Raw genomic sequence first — 21,319 nt, 5'->3', positions numbered from 1 at the left:
GGATGAGATGCCCTTCTCAGCTGATGTCTGTTGTTCTTCTGTTTTCTGGAGGCCATGAGTGTTAACAGAATGTGCTCATTTTTGCACCCTTCTTCCGTGACCACTTACAGTCTGTCTGCTTAGCAGATGAGAGGTCTGGGTTTCCAGGGTCCATTTGGGGTAGGGTCAGCAGTGTCCAGCTTTGCATCTGGGTATCACTTTTCATTCTGATATTTGAAATTAGATCCTGAAGATTCCTAATTATTGTTCCAAGTTCTCGTTGAAAATCTGGGTGTAATTTTTACAAGAGCATGGCCGAGGATGGACCCAGAAGGGAAGTAGTGGGGCTGGAGGGAGGAAAGGGAGAGACAGAAGGTGATGTTGTCATTAGGAGTTAAAGCCGGTGCCTGGTAGTAGATAAGGCTGGACAGTTGGCAGGATCTTTGGGCAGACTAAAGCAGCTTAGATTCTGTCCAGAGGCAGTGGGGGTCTTCTGTAATGTTTAAGTGGGCTGGGAGGACATGATCTTAGGAAGCTCACTCTGGTGTCAGTTGCAGGATGGATTTGGGAGGAGCAAGTTAGACGTAGATGCCCATGATGATGCCAAGATCTGGGCAACAGACAGGAAGGCTCTTGCTCAGAAGTGGCTCCAGGAAGGTGAGGTACATAGAATTGAGAGATGCTCAGTAAATGGCATCAGCAGTGCTTGATGATTGTCTGGATTGGCAGAGGAAGGTGGACAGGGAAAAGCAGAAAGCTACAATGGTGCCTCAAGGGGCTGAGTGATGTCACTCACAGAGACAGAATGTATAGAGTGAATGTTCAGACTCACAGGAAGTCCAAAACTGCATGCCCCAATGTGAGGTGCTGTGGGACATCCCGGGTGCAGGGTCCAGAGAACAGGTAGGTAGAGTTTAGAAGAGGACTGGGTCCATGATGCAGCCTTTGATGTTCTCAATGTAAGAGTTGTGGGAGATGAGGCCTTGTGAGTGGATGGGAACACCCCAGGTGCATTTCAGGTGAAGCAAGAGGTCAAGAGGCTGAGGACACAGATGAGCAAATCCTAGATCTTCCATCAGTCCCTAGAAGGTACGATGTGTGCCCCTCCCAGCACACAACCTGAGCCCTAGCACAGAACTGGCCACAGAGAGGGCAGCGGTGAATGTGTCCTCTGTGGTTCCTCCAGATGGGGCCTTTGTCCTCAGTGCACTTGGCTCTGCCAGGGTTGCTATAGTAACCTACAGATGCAGAGAGACTTGGCCTCCGCGTTGCCATGGAAACTAGCAATTGGGTGTCCCTGTGTAGCATGGCCACTGAGACCTTGAGGATTCAGTCTGGTCCGGAAGGGTTTGGGAGGGAGACTGCGACCAGAAGACGTTTCCATGTCCTAATTAATGGGTGATGGTGGTTGTTAGTCTGACTGTTGCCACGGCGATGAAGGGAGACACCCAAGTGGGCTTGTGCTGGTTTCAGTACTGAGGCGAATACAGGGAATTTCAACAGGCTCCAGGTCTTATTGTGCAGCCTGAAGTGGGACCATCCCTCAAACCCACTCCATCCTCTGGCCACAATGGGGGCCAGGACACCTTTGCCTTCTTTCTGGGTTTCTTTCTTTGCCAAAACAGGGATTTTGTTCCCAGGAGGCAATCCCTGGCCCATGGGATCTCAGCATTCAAAGCAACAACACAGGAAACCTGGGCCCCTGAAACGGGGCCACCGAGGAGATCGGTAAGCTTTCAATATCCTGCCTTCAGCCCATGGGCCCAACCCCTGCTTCAGCTCCACCCACCCACCCTCACTGACCTCAATCCTTTACAGTCCCAAGGCCTCCCCTTCCTGATGGTGCTGTTCCCCCATCACCACATGGAGCCCCATAGGTCATCCCCCGAAACCCCTCATGCTCCAGACAGGTGATCAGGGAGGCTTCATTACTCCAGGAGCTGCCCAGGACCTCAGGGGGGTCCTCCACCACGGGAGTAAGGGCCTCTCCCCCGGCCTCCAGGGCTCTGGCAGCTCCACACTCCGGCCCTCTGCCTCTTCTGGAGGGCTCCTCCTTCCAGCTTCTGCCTGCCGCCCGACCCCCCAGTGCTTCATTCCCACGGCTTGGGTCATCACTGCCCTTGTCTGGACTGCCTACCTGCCTGCCTGCCATCCAGGGCCCACAGAGTGAGCACTCTGTGGAAGTCCCTCTACCCTGATCCATCACGTAACTCACCTACTGAGGCAGCTGAGACCAGGGCACTGAAAGAGGCCTTGAGTGACCAGGTCTGGCCAGGCAGTGGGCAGGGATGATGAGGTGAGGCTGCAAGGGTGCGGAGAGTCACCCCTTCTTTTCCTCCTCAGGAGAACAACCAAGAGGAAGTACTGGAAGGAAGGAAGGGAGATCGCTCGGTGAGCTGGAGGGGAGGAGGGCGTGCCAGCCCTGGGGAAGGGCCAGCCACAGGAGACTGCGAGGGAGGTGGGGGGAGGACGTGGGTGGCTCAGGGGCCATGAACCCCATAATGCGCCTGGGGGTGTGTGTGTGAAATGGGGTTTAGGGGAGGATGTGACCACTGGGCAAAGCCTGCTCTTACTGTGTGTGACTGTTGTGGCCTTGGTTTGTCCCTCTGGGATCCTCCTGTGGTCTTTTTGCCCTGACTCTAACCGGGTGGTGCTGATGAGCAAGCCCAGAGGCCTGGGCTCTGTTCACCAGCCTGTCCAGGGACTCTTAGCCAAGCCACCTCAGAAAGGAGGTGCCCTCTACATGTGGTCGCACCATAGCTTAGGACCACAGAGGGAATCATGGTGGCAGAGCCTCCAGCCCCTCTGCCCTCCCATTGCCCAAACACCCAGATGTGAAGATGCCCTGCCCCAGGGGTGCCGTCCCAAGCCTGCTTTCTAATGTCAGGAGGTGGGTCTTGCCTAAGGCTCCTAACCAGGACCTCATTTGTTGTTTACACATGTTGGGGTCCCAAGGATATGTTTCTTGGCCCGTGGGATGGTCATAACTGCCCTGTGAAGGAGGGGGTGCTGTCCTGTGTACAGATGAGGCAAAATGACAGGATCCTATCCCCAGCTGCAGAGTGTCTGCTGAGTGTCCCCAACACTCAGCAGTCTTACTTACTGGGAAGTCTTACTTACTGGGAAGTCTGCCTGTCCTTCCAAGGAACCAGGCCAGAGAAACAGGGGGCACCTGGGGCTCTGCTTTGCCTCCTCAGATGTTAGTTCTGGGTTTCTGATGGGGTTTGTGATGATGGTGCCCTAAAGGGATGCTCTGTGTAGAGCCAGGGGTCTTGGGTATGGCCTTCATGGCAGGGACCCCATTGCTCTCCTTTTCTACACATGGCCTCAAACCAGGTTGACTTTTTAGCCTAAAGAAAATCTCATGCAGAGAAAGACAGTGGTGTGGGGGAGGGTGTATCACTTGAGCCTACTTCACAGGCTCTTGGGAAGGAGCAGTAGGAGGAGGAGGGGTGCAAGTTGTGAACCCCAGAGGGATGACTCTGCTGTGATGACTGTTAATGAGGCTTGAGACTTCAGCTCATTTGTCGTGTGCAGCTGGTGTATTTTGAGTGATGTAAGTTGATGACACCCTCCTTCCTGAACCCACTGTCAAGGCTGCAAGAAATTTTTGAGATCCTACATCCAACCCCTTGTGTGACAGGCAAAACAGGCCTCAGGTTCTGAACCAAGGTCACACTGTAAGTTTGCGGTAGACTCAGAACTAGAACACAGGCCCCCTGCTCAGGGTTCTTTCTCTATACTTCAGGAGAGGGAACCAGCATCACTGTGTGGGAGTCAAGGGGCTTCTCAAGAGTGAGTAGTCCTTTGGCCAAGACCTTGCCTTATGTGAATGGAAGTTCTGTGAATGGAAGTTCTGAGCATAGTGTGAACTGTATGTCTACAACTGATGGCTGCCTGGCAGGGACTCATGGCTGTACTGGGTTTCTGGGCTGACTCATTTCTCAGGTTTGGTATCTCTCTACTTCATGTTGAAAGGTTCTTCCCTGTTGAAAGGCTCTGCCAGTATCCCTTAATATCAGGTAAAACTGCACAGTTCAAGATGGTGCCAGCAAGCATGATGTTTCCCCCATGATGACACAGGGCTGTAAGTAGGGATATGAGGAACCAGGCATCTTTGGGGTTGAGGGCTGACTTATAGGACCCTATCTCCGTAGGTTTGGGATAGTCATAATCAATGGCAAAGTTAATGATCCAGCCACTTAGGGATATAGGAAAGCAAGATAACCTTGGCTTGTTGTCTTCAACTTGTTGAAGAATGTCATCTCCATTTCATCCACTCATTACTTGGCATCTTGGGATCATTTGAAACTGTTCCACCTGTGAAATCTTAATCTTCAGAATGTACCTCCTATGCATTCTGTCTCCCATACCTCCACTATGTCTGTTCATAGAGACCTCAGGCCCTTGAGCCCTAGTTTTTCTCCTCACTCTGAATCAACTCTTATTCCTATTCTATCTGAGATCTGCTGCTTGTCACTTCAAGTGCCCACCAGTCACCACCTGGCCTCTTAGTCTCCTACCTCAACCTTAGAACATGGTAACTGCCTGCTTTCTTTAGTCCTTCATGAATTGCCATTAGTCCAAATTCACGATCTGTGGCCTCCAGCGAGCCCCCAGCAATGCCCAGCAGTCCTGTGACCTGGGCCTGCTCCAGTTCCTCCACAACTATTTCAAAGCTCTCACATTACCCTCTTACTGGGATATAATTCATTTACCATACAAGTTGCCTGTTTATAGTGTACAGTTCAATGGTTTTAAGTTGTATGACCATCACTACAATCTATTTTAGAACATTTCCATTACTGTCCCCAATGAAAACCCCTGCCCATTTGCAGTCTCATCCTTTTCCTACACCCCCCAGCCTTAGACAGCCACTAATCTATTTTCTGTCTTTATAGTTTTGCCTATTCTGGACATCTCATATAAATTGAATCACATAATTTGTAGTCTTTTGTAACTGACTTCTTTGCTTAGTAGAATATTTTCTAGGTTCATCTATGTCATAGCATTTATCAATACTTCATTTCTTTTTATTGCTGAATAATATTCAATTGTATGAGTATACCACATTTTCTTTATCCATTCATCAATGGATGAATGTTTGGATGTTTCCACATTTTAGCTATTATACATAATGCTCATATAAACTCTTATGTCCAGGTTTTTATATGGACATATGTTTTCACTCCTTGGGTATATGCCTAGGATCTATGTTCAACCTTTTGAGGAACTGTCAGACTGTTTTCCCAGGTGGTTGCTGCATTTTACATCCCCACCAACAGTATATGAGGGTCTCAAAGTTTTTTCACATTCTTGCCAATACATGTTATTATCTGTAATTTTAAGTATAGTCATCCTAATAAATGTGAAGTAGTATCTCATTGTGGCTTTGGCTTACATTTTGCTGATGACTAATGATGACTAACAATGTGCTTATGGACCATTTGTGTATCTTCCTTGGAAAAATGTCTATCATATCTCTTGTCCATTTTTTAAATTGGGTTGGCTTTTTATTACTGAGTTGAAGCATGCTTTATATACTCTAGGTACAAACAAGATGCTTATCAGATATATGCTTTGCAGATATTTTATTCTTTTCTGTGGTTGTCTTCCTTTCTTGATGGTGTCCTTTGCAACACAAATATTTTACATTTTTATGAAGTCTAATTTATCTAGTTTCCTTTTGTTGCTTGTGCTTTTGGTGTCATATGTGAGGAACCGTAAGATTTCTTAACAAAGATTTCTGCCTATGTTTTCTTCTAAGAGCTTTATAGTTTTGGCTCTTTCATTTAGGTCTTTGATTCATTTTGAGTTAATTTTGTTATTGGTGTGAGGTAGGGGTCCCGACTCATTCATTTGAATATGGATATTCAGTTGTCCCAGCACCATTTGGTGAAAAAAACGTTTTACCTTCATTGAATGGTCTTGCTATCCTGTTGTAAATCAGTTGACTGTAAATGCAAGTTTATTTCTGTGCTTTCAATTCCACTGCATTGACCTATATGTCTATCTTTATACCAATACCACATTACCTTGATTACTGGAGCTTTGTGGTAAGTTTTGAGATCAGGATGAGTTCTCTACCTTTGTTCTTTTTCAAGGTTGTTTGGCTATTCTGTATCCCTTAATTTTGTCTTACTTATTTTAGGATCAGCTTGTCAGTTTCCACAAAGAAGCCAGCCAGTATTCTAATGGAGATTGGATTGAATCTGTAGATCAGTCTGGAGAGTATTGCCATCTTAATAGTCTTTTGATCCATATGCTCAGGATGTTTTCTTATTTATTATTTAGGACTTCTTTAATTTCTTTCAAAGAAGTTTGTAGTTTTCAGTGTATAATATTGCACTTCTTTTTTAAAAGCTTATTCCTCAGTGTTTTATTCTTCTTGATGCTTTTGTAAATTGAATTGTTTTCTTAATGCAAGTGTATAGAACTGTGTATAACTGATTTTGTGTAATGATCTTGTATCCTGCAAACTTGCTGAACTTGTTTATTAGTTACAATGATGTTTTAGTGGATAACTTAGATTTTCATTACACAATATTATGTCTTGTATGAGTAGAGATAGTTTTACTTGTTCCTTTCTAACCTGGATGTCTTTTGCTTCATTTTCTTGCCTAATCATCTTGGCTAAAACCTCCAGTACAATGCTGAATACATTTGTCTAGAATGAGCATCCGCCCCACCCCACCGCCCTTTTTCTGGCTGCTCTTAAGATTTTCTCTTTATCATTGGCTTTCAACAAATGATTATGTGATGTATTGGTATAGTTTTCTTCATGTTTCTTCCACTGAATGTCTTTTGAGTTTCTTGGATATTTGAGTGTATGGTGTTCATTATATTTGAAAAAACATTCGGCATTATTTCTTCAATTTTTTTCTGCCTTTTCCCCTGAAACGCCAATTATGTGTGTTAGTTTGCTTAATGTTGTTCCAGAGTTCACTGATACTTTGGTTTTCATTTTTCAGTATTTTTTCTGTGTTTTATTTTGAAATATTTCTACCTATACCTTTGAATTTACGAATCTTTTCTTTGCAGTGTCTAATTTCATGAAGTATATTATTTTATTTTAGATACTATGTTTTTCATCTCGAAGCTTGACTTGCATCTTAATTATATCTTTCATTTCTCTCCTCCTCATAGTCATATTTTCCTCTACCTTCTTTACATGGAGTAAGTTTATAAAAGCTCTTTTAACATTTATGTCTGCTAATTCTGTCATCTGTATCATTTCTAGGTATCCTCCTACTTGTAGTGTTTTTACCCACAACACTTCTAACACTAAATATGTGGTTTCTTTCCACACCAACAACCAATTTGGCAACTCTCTGGATGCCAACTGAGGGTTCAGCAATTTAATTTGATTCTGTTACTAATTATAATAATTAGTTATTGCAGACCCCACAGGTTAAGGGCTCAGTCCTGCAAGACTTCCCCCATTTCATAAGTCCCAGGTTATCACCTGTACTTCTGGCCAACCAGCTATAAGTTGGGGGCTCCTAGGACCCCTTCTCAGGTATGAACATTTGCTAGAATGGCTCACATAACTCAGGAAAGCACTTTATTTACTCTTTACTCATTTATTATAAAGGATACAACTTAGGAATGGCCAAATGGAAGAGACACCTAGGGCAAGGTATGCAATGGCATGGAGTTTCCATGACTTCTCCAGGTGTGCCACCTCCCCAGCACCCTGATATGTTTACCTGCCAGGAACTCTCCAAACCCTGTCATTTAGGGTTTTATGGGGGTCCTGTTAGATAGGTACAGTTGATTAAATCATTGACCATTGGTGAGTGAACTCAATCTGTAGCCCTTCTCCTTTCCCCAGTGGCGTAGGGGCGAGCAGCAAGTTCTAATCCTCTGATCACATGGTTGGTTTCTCTGGCAGCCAGCCCCCATCATTAAGCTATCTAGAAGCCCACCAAGAGTCACCTCATTAGAATAAACTCAGGTATGGTTGAAAGTGGCTTATTGAGAATAAAAAAGATGTTCCTATTATGCAAGAATTTCCAAGGGTTTTAGAAGCTCTGTGTCAAGAACTGGGGACAAAGATCAAATATATATTTCTTATTGTGTGCACTGGTGATTGATTTTTCTTCTAGTTATGCATCTTCTTCTCCTTTTTTGAATGCCTGGGTAATTTTTGATTAGATGATAAATGTTTTAGATTTTACAACGTTGGGCTTTGTTTTATCCTTTAATAGTTAATGCTGGGCTTTGTTCTGACAAACAATTAAGTTACAGGTTGAGTATTCCAAATATCTGAAACCTGAAACACTCCAAAATCTGAAACTTTTTGAGAGTCAAATGACGCTCAAAGGAAGGGCTCATTGGGGCATTTCAAATTAGGGATGCTGAACAAGTAAGTATAATACAAAGATTCCAAAATTTGAAAAAGTCCAAAATCTGAAACACTTCTGGTCCCAGGCATTTTGGATAAGGGATATTCAACCTGTACTTGGAATCAGTTGGATCCTTCCGGGGTTTTATTTTAGGCTTTGTTAGGGCAGGTCCAGAGCAGCCCTTGGCAGAGGGCTAAGTTGGCCTCACTACTAAAGAGTGCTCTTCTGAGGACCCTCCCTGATCTGATGTTCTGTGTATTAGGAGGTCTTTCTACTTGGAGTGGTGGGAACACAGGGTATTTCCAGCCTTCTGTGAATTTCTGAGATTGCTCTGCTTACTTCTCTCTGTGGTTCATTCCCCAGCCTTGGGTCGTTTTCTCACATGCATGTGCAGATCAGTACTCAGCCAGAGATGAGGGCAGCCCTCTACAGTCCTCCGAAGCACATTCGTGCATTCTCTCCCTCCCCTCCCTCCATCCCTCCTTCTCTTTCTCAGTCTCTTGCTCTCTCACTCTCTAGCTCTTCCTTGTGGAAACTCTTTCCAGGGAATAATCAGGGCACTGGCGGGGCTCACTTTATTTGTTTTCTTTCCTCAGGATCATTGCCTTGCACCGCCTTTTGTCCAATGTCTGACTGTTGTTTCATCTGTTTCACCTGGTTTTTAAATGTTAAGGCAGAGATGTAAATCTAGGCCCTGTTACTCCATTGTGACTGAAGGCAGAAGTCTCTCCTTAGTTTTAGGCTCACCATTTTAAGTGCTTACCCTACATTCCCAACTGGATATCACACAGACCCCTCCAACTCAATGCATCCAAACTAATATCTTCTCTCACCAACCTGACCCTCATCTTCTATTTCCTGTCTCCTGGGGAAAACCCAGCCCCAAATCTTAAAGGCCACCATGACCTCTTCTTCACCATTCCCTGATATTTAAATAAAATCCTTTCAGTTTTGTATTCTTTGTTAGTCCCAAATCTGTGCATCTCTTTCTTTCTCTCTGGCCACCAGATCACCTAGGTCCTCACAGTGTTCAGTCTAAGTGACCATATAGCAGGCTGCAAAACTGCCTCTTTGCCTCCAGCCTATCTTACTCCAAGCCATGGGCCACACTGAAGCCAGAGTCACTTTTCCAAAGCATAGATAGGATCATATCATCCCCCACTTAATGTATTTCAGTGGATTCTCTAAAGCAGGGGTGTCCAATTTTTTGGCTTCACTGGGCCACATTGGAAGAAGAAAAATTGTCTTGGGCCACACATAAAATACACTAGCACTAATGACAGCTGCTTCACTTTTTTAAAATTTGCAAAAAAAATTCATAATATTTTAAGAAAGTTTACAAATTTGTGTTGGGCCTCACTCAAAGCCATTCTGGGCCACGTGCAGACTGCAGGCTGTAGGGTGCACAAGCTTGCTCTGAAGCTTTAGCACAGAACCCTGCATTCTTAGTGGAGACAAAAGGCTCTTTACTATCTGGTTCCTGTTACATTCTCCAGCATTGTCTCCTCTCCTGCCTCTCCCCACTGCTAGCTACACCAGCTCTCCAAATTCATGTACCCTTTTCCATTTCTGGGTTTCACCTGTGGCTCCTTCCATTTGTAGTGCTCTTCCCTGTCTTCACCTGGTAAACTTCTCATCAGCCTTCAAGACTTGGTATCACCTCTGCCAGGAAGCCTACTCAGATGTTCTCAATCACATGCAGTGCTAAACTCTATCACAAGCCTTAGTAAATTTACATCAATCATGATTCTATCCAAATCTGCTACTGGGCTGTGATCTGTCTGAGGGTAAGAACATGTTTTACTTGGCTCAGTACCCTCAGTGGAGAGCCATGCACAGAATAGATACTCATTATAAGTGCACTGGATGAAGGAATGGAGGTGTGGAGCCATGGCTGGTGGAAATGAGATCCAAGGCCAAATGCCCTCGAGTGGCCTGGAGTCCCAACAGCAGAAGGGCTCCGTGCAGCAGGGTCTTCCTCCTAGATTCAGGCAATGTTGAGCTTGAGGGTTTATGCTGCCTCCCTGCTTTACTGCACGGGGGCTAGACTTAAGGATCTTGCCGTTGCTACATTTATACCTTTTGTTTCAAAGGGAGCCCTGATGAATCATCCAAACCTGCATGGAGCCTGAGCCCCAGGGAGGGTCCTTGGGGTGGCTGGGCCATCTCCTGCATGTGGCTTAGAAACTGTGTCACAAAGAGGCTGATGCATCCCAGGACATATTTCTTGAAAAAAGGCTGTGATGAAGGTCTTTGATGACTGTGACATGCCACCATGCAATATAACTCTGCTAGAAAAGGTCCCATTTGCTCATCCATTTTAATAATTATTTATATCCTTTACTGTCATTTGATTACAAGTGCCATGAAGGCAGGACCATGTCTTTTTACTTTTTTCATTGTTGTGTCCTCAGCCTACAGTGAATGTACACAGTGAGCATTCAATAAATAATTTTCAAATGAATAATAATAGCTAACATTTGTTGAGGACTTATACCACACATGATTCTAGGCCATTTACACATATTAACTCATTTAATAGTCACAGTAACCCTATGAGGTGAGTACTGTTATCATTCTCATTTCGCAGATGAAAATTAGACACAGAGTGGTTAAATTACCTGAGGTCACATAGTTAGTAACTGGTGAGGGAAGCTTTCAAAGACTTGATGAATGAATGAATAAGTGAATGAATGTTTTAATTTAAAGTGTCCACAAAAAGGGACTACAATAGATGAAGGTGTTTTTTGTTTTATTTTGTTTTATTTTAGATTTTTTTAAGAGATGAGGTCTTGTTCTGTCACTCAAGCTGGAACATAGTGGTGTAATCAAGGCTCACTGTAGCCTAGAAGTCCTGGGCTCAAGTGATCCTCCCACCTCAGTCTACTGAGTACCTGGGACTGTAGGAATATGCTGCCAGACCCAGCTAATTCTTTTTTCTTTTTTGTGGAGACAGGGCCTCATTATGTTGCCGAGGCCAGTCTGGAACTCCTGGTCTCAAGCAATCCTCCCAACTTGGCCTCCTAAAGTACTGCAATTACAGGCATGAGCCACTATGCCTGGCTGAAGGCTGTATTTTTTAAAACAATCATCAGAGCATCAGACTTTCCATAATTTGAACTATTCATACTCAATATCAATTAATATATTTCTCTATATAATATGTAATGTTATATAATTATATGTAAGATTAAATATATGCAATTAAGTATGATAATGTTACATATAGCATTTGACATTACTGCATGCCAGACTCTGTATTGTTTTACATAAATTATCATGTTTAATATTCATAATTCTGTCAAAGAGATATGAGAATCCCTGTGAATTCCCATGGTATAGCTAAGGCTCAAAGTGGTTAACCTCAAAGACAGAGAGCTTACCGCAGAGCAGGATTTGAACCCAAGTCTATCTGACTCCATATTTGTGCTCTTACCTGCTTTGCCATTCTCTCTCTTCTGTAATCGGCCCAAAGCATGGGCTACCTTGGGCTCTCCAAACACTTACCCTTCTAGGAAGCTACCAAACCCTATGGCATAGTCTTCATTTCACAGCCTAACCCAAGAGGGACTTTCAATGCCCCAGACAGGTTCTCCCAACCCCCATCCAGCAGGAAGAGCTGAGGCTTCCACAGCTCAGACCTTGTGGTGTGTCGTCCTGCTATTTTAGAACTTGAAGGGTGCCATATTGGAGGCCATCCTAGACCAACTAAATCAGAGTCACTGAGAGTAGGGCCCAAGAATCTGAATTTTAAAAAGCTCTCCAGGTGATTCTGATGTCTAGGCAGATTTGAGAACCACTGGCCCAGGCCCAGGAAAGAGACAATGGATACTCCTCAGGAAAAGAAGTAGTGGCTTATTGCCCAGGCCACCTTCACAGCACCTTTTAGAACCATGGTGTAGAACTTAAAGTATAAAAAAAAAAAAAAAGAACCATGGTGGCATTATGTGGTGTATATATACATATACACACACACACATACACATACACATAAAATAAAATAACTTTAATTTTATTGTGTAATTTTATTGTTATGTAATTTTATTATATAACCATAATAAAATATGTATGTAATCACTACATATTCATTGTAGTAAATTTGGAATACATAAAACAATATAAGAAAGAAAAATAAGATAACCTGTAGCCCCAACACCCAGAGGTAATTCCTACTGATATTTTGATTAATTTTCATCTTTAAATTTTTAATAGAGGTATATATAGTATACATGGAAATACACAAATTATAAGTGGACAGCTTATGATGAATTTGCACAGCTGAACACAGTCAGTCATGTTAACACTACCTGGACCAAGAAACACAACATTGCCAGCACCCTAGAAGCCCGTGTTGAGCCCTTTCCTGATAAATGCACCCTCCCAAAGTAGTGATCCCGACTATTAGCATCATAGATTAATTTTGCCTATGTTTGACATTTATATAAGTGGGATAATTTATTATCTACTCTTTGAGGCTGGTTTATTTTGTTCAGTATTAATTTGCAAGATGCGTGTATGTCAGGCATGTAGTTATACAGTAGTTCATTTATTATTGCTGTATAGTATTCGAATGTGTGACTTGTAGTTTGTATATGCATTCTACTGTTCATGGGCATTTGGGAAGTTTAAAGTATTTGGCAATTACAAATAGTGCTGCTATGAGCATTCTTGTACACATCTTTTGGTGTATGTGTCTATGTGTTTCCATGAGGTATGTACCTAAGAGTGGAACTGCTGAATCTTATGTTCCATTCTAGAGGATGCTGCCAAAGTTTTCCAGAATGGTTGTACCAGTACACTTTCACCAGCAATATACGAATCCCAGCTGTTCCATATCTCCACCAATACTTGGTCTTTTCTGTCTTTTTATTTTAGCTGTTCTGGTGAGTGTGTTGCATGTGGTCTTGCGGTTTTACTTTACATTTTCCAGGTGAATAATGAAGTTGAGCATCTTTTCATTCATGTACTTCTTTTTAATCTTTTACTTATGCACCCACTCCTGGTAATCCTTAATTCATTTTTTTGAAAAAGTGAATAAGGCCAAAAAGCTTTCCATAAGTAAAATGTCCTGGTTAAAGTACTATTTTATTTTTCCCTTCAGTGAAGTCTATCATCTTAAAAATAAGTGACATCTAACTAGAATATCTTAAAGAAAATGTGTTTTCTGCTCTTCTGTCTCTTAGCTCTTTCTTTCTATGCTTTTGCTAACCTCTTAACTTTTACTGGTTCCACAATAAAATTGCATCCTTTTGGGGGATGTAATCTTATGAGATAATTGGCACACATATTCTCCAAAGAAAGACTAGTAGGACCATTAAAACAGAGGGAAAGCTTAAAGTCAAGGTAAGACAGGAAGCTTTCAAGTAGCTAATGGCCAGGACTAGTTGTTCCACTGGGAACCGTCAGGAGGGGAGCACAAGGAGTGCAGTTGTGAGCATCTGAGAGTGGATGCTGAAAATGAAGTTGTTTCTTTTATTTGTTTTGTGTTTTGCTCTGTTACTGAAAAAAATGGGCTTAAATTCTTAGGTGCTACTTTGAAAAGGATCTCGGGTGTTATCTGAAAAAAATGTGTAGTATGAGTTTGTTCACAAATGGCAATTATGTATGTTTGTGTGTGCCTATATCCTAACGACGTTGTGTAAACTGTTTTGTCATCTAAATTTTTTGTGTAACATACTTTCCCATATTGTTAAAATTATTGGACAAATACTATTTTTAGTGGCTATAGAATAGCTCTTTTATGGATTTGTTGAAATTTAATCATTCCTTTATTTTGGTTATTTCCATAATTTCTAAATTCTTAATGATGAATATATTTGTACATAAATCTCTATACTCTTGTGATCACTTTCTTAGAATAGCTTCAGAGAAATGAAATTAATAGCTCAAAAAGAATGAATCTCTTTAAAGTTCTTTGATACATTCATATTATCACATTTCTTTCCAGAAAGGCTGTCATTCCATTCTCTCCCCACAGTATCTGAAGGGCCACCCTCACTGCATATTTGCCAGCTTGGCACTCACTTCAATTACAGTGTCTCTTGCCATATAGAAGATGGTGATTTTTACCTAATAAACCTTTATGGCTTCTGGATTTAGGAACATGCTTAGAAAAACTCCCCCACTCCCTGCACACAACTAGAAGAATTATCATGTTCTACTTACAGTTTTCTTTTTTATAATAAACCTTTAATCCTCTGTTATTTGTTTTTGTATGGGATGCAAAATAGGGATATAACTTTATTTGCCCCAAATGGATGGCCAGTTGATCTCTAAGCCACTTACTAAATAATCCAATGTTTCTTCAGTGTTTTGAAAGCCCACCTTTATTGTAAACCAATTTCCTCTATATACATGGAATTATTTCTGTACTGCATTGGTCCATTGGTCATTCTCACGTCAATACCACTGTTTTTGGTACAGATTCCTAGTACAGATGAATTATTGGAGATTCATAGCACAGTTTGATAACTGGCATGGTAAATGCCTCCTCATTCTTTTACAGTTACAAAATTGTTTTGGCTAACTTGGAAAATTGGCTTATTTTTCCAGATGAATTTTGGAATAAATTTGTCCAGGTGAAAAAAAAATCTACTGCATTTATGATTAGAATGGAATCACACCTGTCAATTTATTTGACAAAATTGCAGTTCCATACAGGAACAGGGGAAGCATCTCCTTTTATTAAGGATGTTAATGTAAGTAGAATTTTTGCTTTATTATTAATAAAATCGTAGTTTGTTTTCGTGTATGTCCAAGGCATTTCTTGTGAAGTTTCCCTAGATAGGTTATTTTTTCTATTGCTTGTGTGAATAGGACCTTTCTTCTTCTCCTCCTCCTCCTTCTCCTCCTCCTTCTCCTCCTCCTCCTTCTTCTTCTTCTTCTTCTTCTCCTTCTTCTTCCTCTTCTTCTTCTTCTTTCTTTCTTTCTTTCTTCTTGCTTCTGCTTCTGCTTCTGCTTCCGCTGCTTCTTTTTTTTTTTTTTTGAGATGGAGTCTCGCTCTGTCTCCCAGGCTGGAGTGCAGTGGCACGATCTCGGCTCACTGCAAGCTCTGCCTCCTGGGTTCATGCCATTCTCCTGCCTCAGCCTCCCATGTAACTGGGACTACAGGTACCCACCGCCACTCCTCGCTAATTTTTTGTTTTTGGATTTGTAGTAGAGATGGGGTTCCACTGTGTTAGCCAGGATGGTCTCGATCTCCTGACCTCATGATCCAGCCACCTTGCCCTCCCAAAGTGCTGGGATTACAGGTGTGAGCCGCTGCGCCTGACCGGACCTTTTTAATTATATTTTTAAATTGGATGTTTCTGATATGTAGAAAAGCCACTTATTTACGGGTAGTTATTCTGTATTAATCAATGCCACTGACCTATTTATTAATTCTAATAGTTTTTCAGTTAATTTTCTTAGATTTTGCTAGGTAGACAGTTGGATATGCAAATAATGATCAATTTATCTTCTTTAATAATTATGTGAAAAAATAAATTATTGCATTGGCTAGAACTTATAAAACAATGTTTAGTTATATTCTTTATCCTGTCAACTATACTTCTGTTCCTAGTTTACTAATAAATTTCTTTTAACCAGAAATGAGTGCTGACTTTTATCCAAGACCGTTTTGGTATCTGTTAAAAACTTAACGACATTTATCATTAGACTTATTAATGTGATATATTATATAAATAGCGTTGCTCATATATAAACCATCTTTCCATTTCTGGAAATGGAATGAGCTCTATATGGTGCATGTTATATTTTTCATTCAACTTACTTCTAGGTTTGATTTGTTAATCTTTTATTTAGAATGCTAAATATATTTTTAATAAGTAAGGCTGTTAAGTAGTGGAGTTTTAGGTATCTGGGGAGTCAGATTTTTATATCAGGGTTTGATTAACCTTGCAAAATTAGTTGGTTGCATCTCATCTTTTTTTGTGTATTGCTGAGTGATTCCTCTAACTCAATAATTGTCTGTTTTTAAAAGTTTGAAATAATTGGCTAGGCACGATGGCTCACACCTCTAATCCCAGCACTTTGGGAGGCCAAGGCAGGCAGATCACGAGGTCAGGAGATGGAGACCATCCTGGCTAACAGGGTGAAACCCCGTCTCTACTAAAAATACAAAAAAATTAGCTGGGCGTGGTGGTGAGCATCTGTAGTCCCAGCTACTTGGGAGGCTGAGGCAGGAGAATGGCGTGAACCCGGGAGGCGGAGCTTGCAGTGAGCTGAGATGGCGCCACTGCACTCCAACCTGGGTGACAGAGTGAGACTCTGTCTCAACAACAACAACAAAAATTTGAAATACTTGTCCCCAAATTCATCTTGGTCTGGCACGTTTCTTGTCTGGAGCTGTTTAGCAACATTTCCAGTTTCTTCCATGGTTATTAATCTAATCAACTTTTCTACTTCTTTTTAAGTTTAGGGATTTATATTTTCTAGAAAGTCCATTGTGTTGAGATTTTTAATTTATTAGTCTAGAAATGTAGTAAGATTCAGATGTGTACAGTCTCATTTGTATCTTTGATTACAGCCCTTACTTAAAGGTTTGACTCTTTTGTGGTCCTCTGACTTTCCACATGCCCCTCCTTAAGTCTGGCAGGGGCAAGGGCTAGAGAGAGAGAGCGCGCGAGCAAGCGAGAGAGAGCGAGCGAGCGCACGTGGGAGTAGGGAATGGTTGTGGGCCCATGTCCATTTCCATCAATTGGAATGGATATGTCTGAGCCTGTAGACGTGTCCTCACCTGCATGCCATGTCATCTCCCAGCCTGAATGTCTGTTCTGGCATATCTATGTGTACACCTAGATGTGTGTCCTGGCATATGTATGTGTGTATGTGTTCCTCCATATATGTGTCAGCATGCATGCACGCATGGTCTCTGCAGCCATGGAGATTTCCACTTTGTGTGACTATTGTGTACATGTTCCTGTGTGTACTGTACCTGTGTTCATACATGTACATGGGTGTATGTGCCTGTGTAACTGTCACTGGGAGGCATGTGGCACGTCTGGCTAAAGGGATGGTAAAGTAGCTCAGCACAGCCTTGGTGCTTACATGGCTTATTCTCTACCATATTAAACAGTCTCTCAAAGGACCAGAAGGTGAAGAGCAGGTGCTTTGGGCAAGGTAGGGTGTGGAGGCTGGACTGTCCTAGAGTTACTCTGTCATGACTAACCCAAGTCTGGAGCCCAGGCCTAGATGCTCAGCCTGTCTCCCCTGGAAACCCCTAGACAGAGAAGAGAGGGTTTACTGTAACTCATCAGTCAGGGCAGCTGTCTGTTGTTGCCATGGAAATCTGAAGGCAGCATCTTCTGCAAGGACCAGGATGTAGAGTCTAGAGAGGACAGGCTGCACCAGCCTGGTAGGATCAGTCTGGAGTGGCCTGTGTGTGTGCATGTGTGAGAGAGAGAGAGAGGTGGGAGGAGAATGCAAGATAGTGAGCTTTCTGAAGTGGGTGATGCATACCTCACCATTGCTCTCTAAGACCTCAGCCATTACTCTGGATTATTGCTGGGTGGCGCTGTAAGAAGGTGTGTACCCCTGAGATGGCTTCCCTGTGCCCATCAGGACCCGGTCTGGCCTGAGGCTGCTCTTAGAGTATGCTGGGACCACCTAGACAGATGTGCTGGTATCTGCCCATCATGGGCCCCAGAGCCCACCCAGCATCTGCTGCACACTGGCTCCTCCTTGCTCAGATGATGGGGGGGTCCAGGAGGGAGGCCCTTACCCAGGCCACACAGATGCTGGGTGATGGGAGCAGACAGACAGAGGCCCCTCACCCCAGGACTCAGCTCTGCTGCTGATGGGCTGGGGGTAAGGGCAAGGGACAGGGCGAGGGTACAGGATGATGATTAGGGGACAGGATAGGGTCCAACCTTCAGGTGGAGCTGAGGGTTGGGACAGCCAAGGACAGTGTGTGCGTCTGCCACTGCCTCCGTTTGGCAAGGCATAGGAAAGGGACACCCCCTTGGAGTCCTGACAGCCCCTGTGCAGTTGGAAGCAGGAGCCCTGGCCTCCCTGCTCACCTTCCCTCCAGCCCCTCCGCTCAGGGCCCTGTGCCTTCTGATCCCTCCCTGTGACCAGGGGAGCCTGGGCTCAGCATTCACTGTAGCCTGGGCAAGGCCCTCAAGCCCCCAAGAGTCCCGCTGTCACAGGGCGTGGGGGGAGCTTCCAGAAGCAGATGGGCATCCTTGTTTGGGTTGAGGGTACTGGGGAAAGCAGGAAGGAGCTGGCTGCTGGAGCCGCCTGAGTCTGGGTCTGGAGGACACAGAGGTGTTTAGCCAGCAGTCTGGTCCTATCCCTTCTCAGCACTCTGAAGTCCTCCCTGCACCTCAAGCCAGGGCCTGACTTCCAGGGAAGCAAGCTGTCACCGTGAGGAAGTGCACCCTAGCTTTCCCACCTCATGCTACCAGGATGCCCCTCACTGCTCCTTAATCTAGGGTGTGGGCTCAGAGGGCTGACTGGGGTCTCCTGTCCTGGAATGTGGGGCCATATGGGAATGCCTTGAGTGTGTGAGGACCATATGGGAATGCCTCTGCGTAGGGGTGGCATGAGTGTGTGCTGTGAGGTGTGAGTTTGGAGAGAAGTATAGGCAAATGATGGGCACGTGTGTGTGGTGCGCATGCTCGTGCTGGCAGGGATAGGCGGGGGAATGTCTGGAGTGTCAGTGGGTTGTGGCGGGCAGGGTGAGGCATCCATTTCTGTGTGAAATGCCTGGGGGTAGGGAAAAGGTATTTGGCGCAGTACATGTGAGTACAAAGTACACGAAGGAATTTCGGGTACATATGCGCATGGAGCCTTTGTGGGGTGTGGTTTGGGTATGTAGGTGGCTGTGTGTGAGGCAGAGCTGGAGGAAAATCTGTCTGTGGAGTGTCTGAGGTGATGAGTGGGAGGCAGCTGTCTACAGGTCAGCTTGTCTCTGGGTGGTATAGGAGGTGCCATGTCATTGTGTGTGATGCGGTTTGGGAGGGTGAGGGGTGTGGAGGCATGTCCCCAAAACAAGTGCATGGTGTGTCTCAGGTAAGGTATGGGGGCAGTGATGGGAATGAACTACAGTATGTAGGCCAGGTGTGTGGGGGAAGGGCAAGCGGGCATTTCATTCTCTCCACACCTCACGAGTTAGGAGGCACCATTTTCCCCCTCAAAGTTGAGGACCCTGAGGCCCATAGAGTGGAAACAAGCTGGCTGGGTCACATAGCAGGGACTGTTCGACTCTCAGGATCCCTCTGGCAGCTCGCAAGCTAGGCTCTAGAGGGCTGGGGAGGGGACTGGCCCTCTGAGTAATGGCAGTAATGGGGGGTCCCATTCAATTCTTTAGGGTGACTGTCCTGGAACTGGCCCAGAAATGGCTTATGGGAATCAATTGCGCAGTAAAGGAAAATGTTTGTAAGCCCGTTGCTAAACATAGCTGTTATTAAGAATCAAACTGGCCAGGCACAGTGACTTGCGCCTGTAATCCCAGTGTTCCTGGACCAAACTGAGGGTGGGCTGCTTATTCTCAAGGCCCAATAAGGAGATGCAGATGAACTAGGAGAGAAGGGAATTTTTATTTCTGTAACTGGTTACAGGGAGAAGGCCTGGAAATTATTGCTAGATCAACTCAAAATTACAAAGTTTTCCAGAGCTTATATACCTTCTAAATGATATGTCTGTGTGTAAGTGTGCATTCATCTAAAGACATAAGTGGTTAACTTCTTTTAATCTATAACTAAGATTTGAGTCCTGAAGACCTTCCTCTGGAGCCTCAGTAAATGTACTTAATCTAAATGGGTCCAGGTGCCAGGGGTGATTACCCTTATCTTGTCCCCTGCTAAGTCACGGAGGTTTGGGGAGTTTCTTCAGACCCCCAATAAAACTTGTTTAATCTTAAGCAGGTCCTTTAAGAATTCCTTCATTATTCTGTCATGCTTTAAGGCCCAGGACAGGCCTGGGCAAAACTCTCACTGGGCTTTTGTTCCATTCCAGCCTCTGTGTAAGGGCACTGCTTCTGTCAGCTTTTAATATTGAACTTCACCACTCAGCGCTGAAACAGCTGTTATGGAGGCCTGCGTTAGTGACACCTGGCCTGCCACACCAGCACTTTGGGAGGCCGAGGCAGGAGGATCGCTTGAGGTCAGGAGTTTGAGACCAGCCTGGGCAACATGCTGAGACCCCCATCTCTACAAAAAAATACAAAAATGAGCCGGGCATGGTGGTGCATGCCTGTAGTCCCAGCTACTCAGGAGGCTGAGGTCAGAGGGTCACTTGAGCCCGGGAGGTCAAGGCCACAGTGAGCCGAGGTCGCACCACTGCGCTCCAGCCTGGGCGACAGAGCAAGACCCTGTCTTTCAAAAGTAAAAAAAAAAAAAAAAAGAAGCGGTATACATTTAACGTTAAATAAATTATGTTTACAAAGGTAATACACTGAAAACTCACCACTTCCTATTCATTTTACTGCCTTTCCCTGCACCTGTCTGTTGTATCTGCAGGGTAGAACTGCCACATGACTGTGCACTGCTGAGCATCTCCTCCCTCTGTGCTCAGTCACATCACAGATCGGCCATGGCGAGGGTGGCTAGACCAGGGAAGTCAACAGGTGCTGCACATTAAGACCAGATTTATTGTTTTGTTGATTGTCTAGACCTAAGAAAGTGATGGGAAAAATATTACTAATGCAGATTAAATTTTAAAGGGTGTTATGTTTATAGCTGCTCCATGGTGAATAGCAAAAACAAAGATTTTTCCAGTGTTCCCAAACTATTAACCTATTCAGCAAAGAAATCACTCAGACCACCAGTGAAGGAGTGAAGTTCTGACATGTCTTTGTTGTTTCACTTTCAACTTACTTGTCAGCATAAATGAAAATACCAAGCAACATTAAGTTGGAACTACAGTAATTTGTCATTGCAACCATAGGTTGGCTACAGATAAAGAGTTAGGCGAAACCCATTGAGTGGGTTGATATCTGGGACAATCATCTGGCTATATGGAATTTACAATAAAGAATATTGGATATTTCA

The 21,319-nt window shown here is 43.9% G+C and overlaps 1 protein-coding gene and 1 long non-coding RNA gene across 2 annotated transcripts in view; both read left to right on the top strand.

The window, feature by feature from the left end:
- TUB (TUB bipartite transcription factor) overlaps window positions 1–21,319 on the top strand; it is an 88,182-nt gene that overhangs the window by 19,230 nt on the left and 47,633 nt on the right. The window lies entirely within an intron of this gene.
- On the top strand, window positions 1,473–20,447 carry LOC117081081. Its single transcript, XR_004436086.1, has 3 exons — window positions 1,473–1,707; window positions 2,323–2,370; window positions 20,286–20,447. It is a non-coding gene; the product is annotated as an uncharacterized LOC117081081 (long non-coding RNA).

This window comes from Trachypithecus francoisi, unplaced genomic scaffold (genome assembly GCF_009764315.1).
Source record: "Trachypithecus francoisi isolate TF-2019V2 unplaced genomic scaffold, Tfra_2.0 Lachesis_group8, whole genome shotgun sequence".
Lineage (NCBI taxonomy): Eukaryota > Metazoa > Chordata > Mammalia > Primates > Cercopithecidae > Trachypithecus > Trachypithecus francoisi.
The sequence above is the reverse complement of the archived record's forward strand: the minus strand, read 5'-3'. Positions and strand labels throughout refer to the sequence as shown.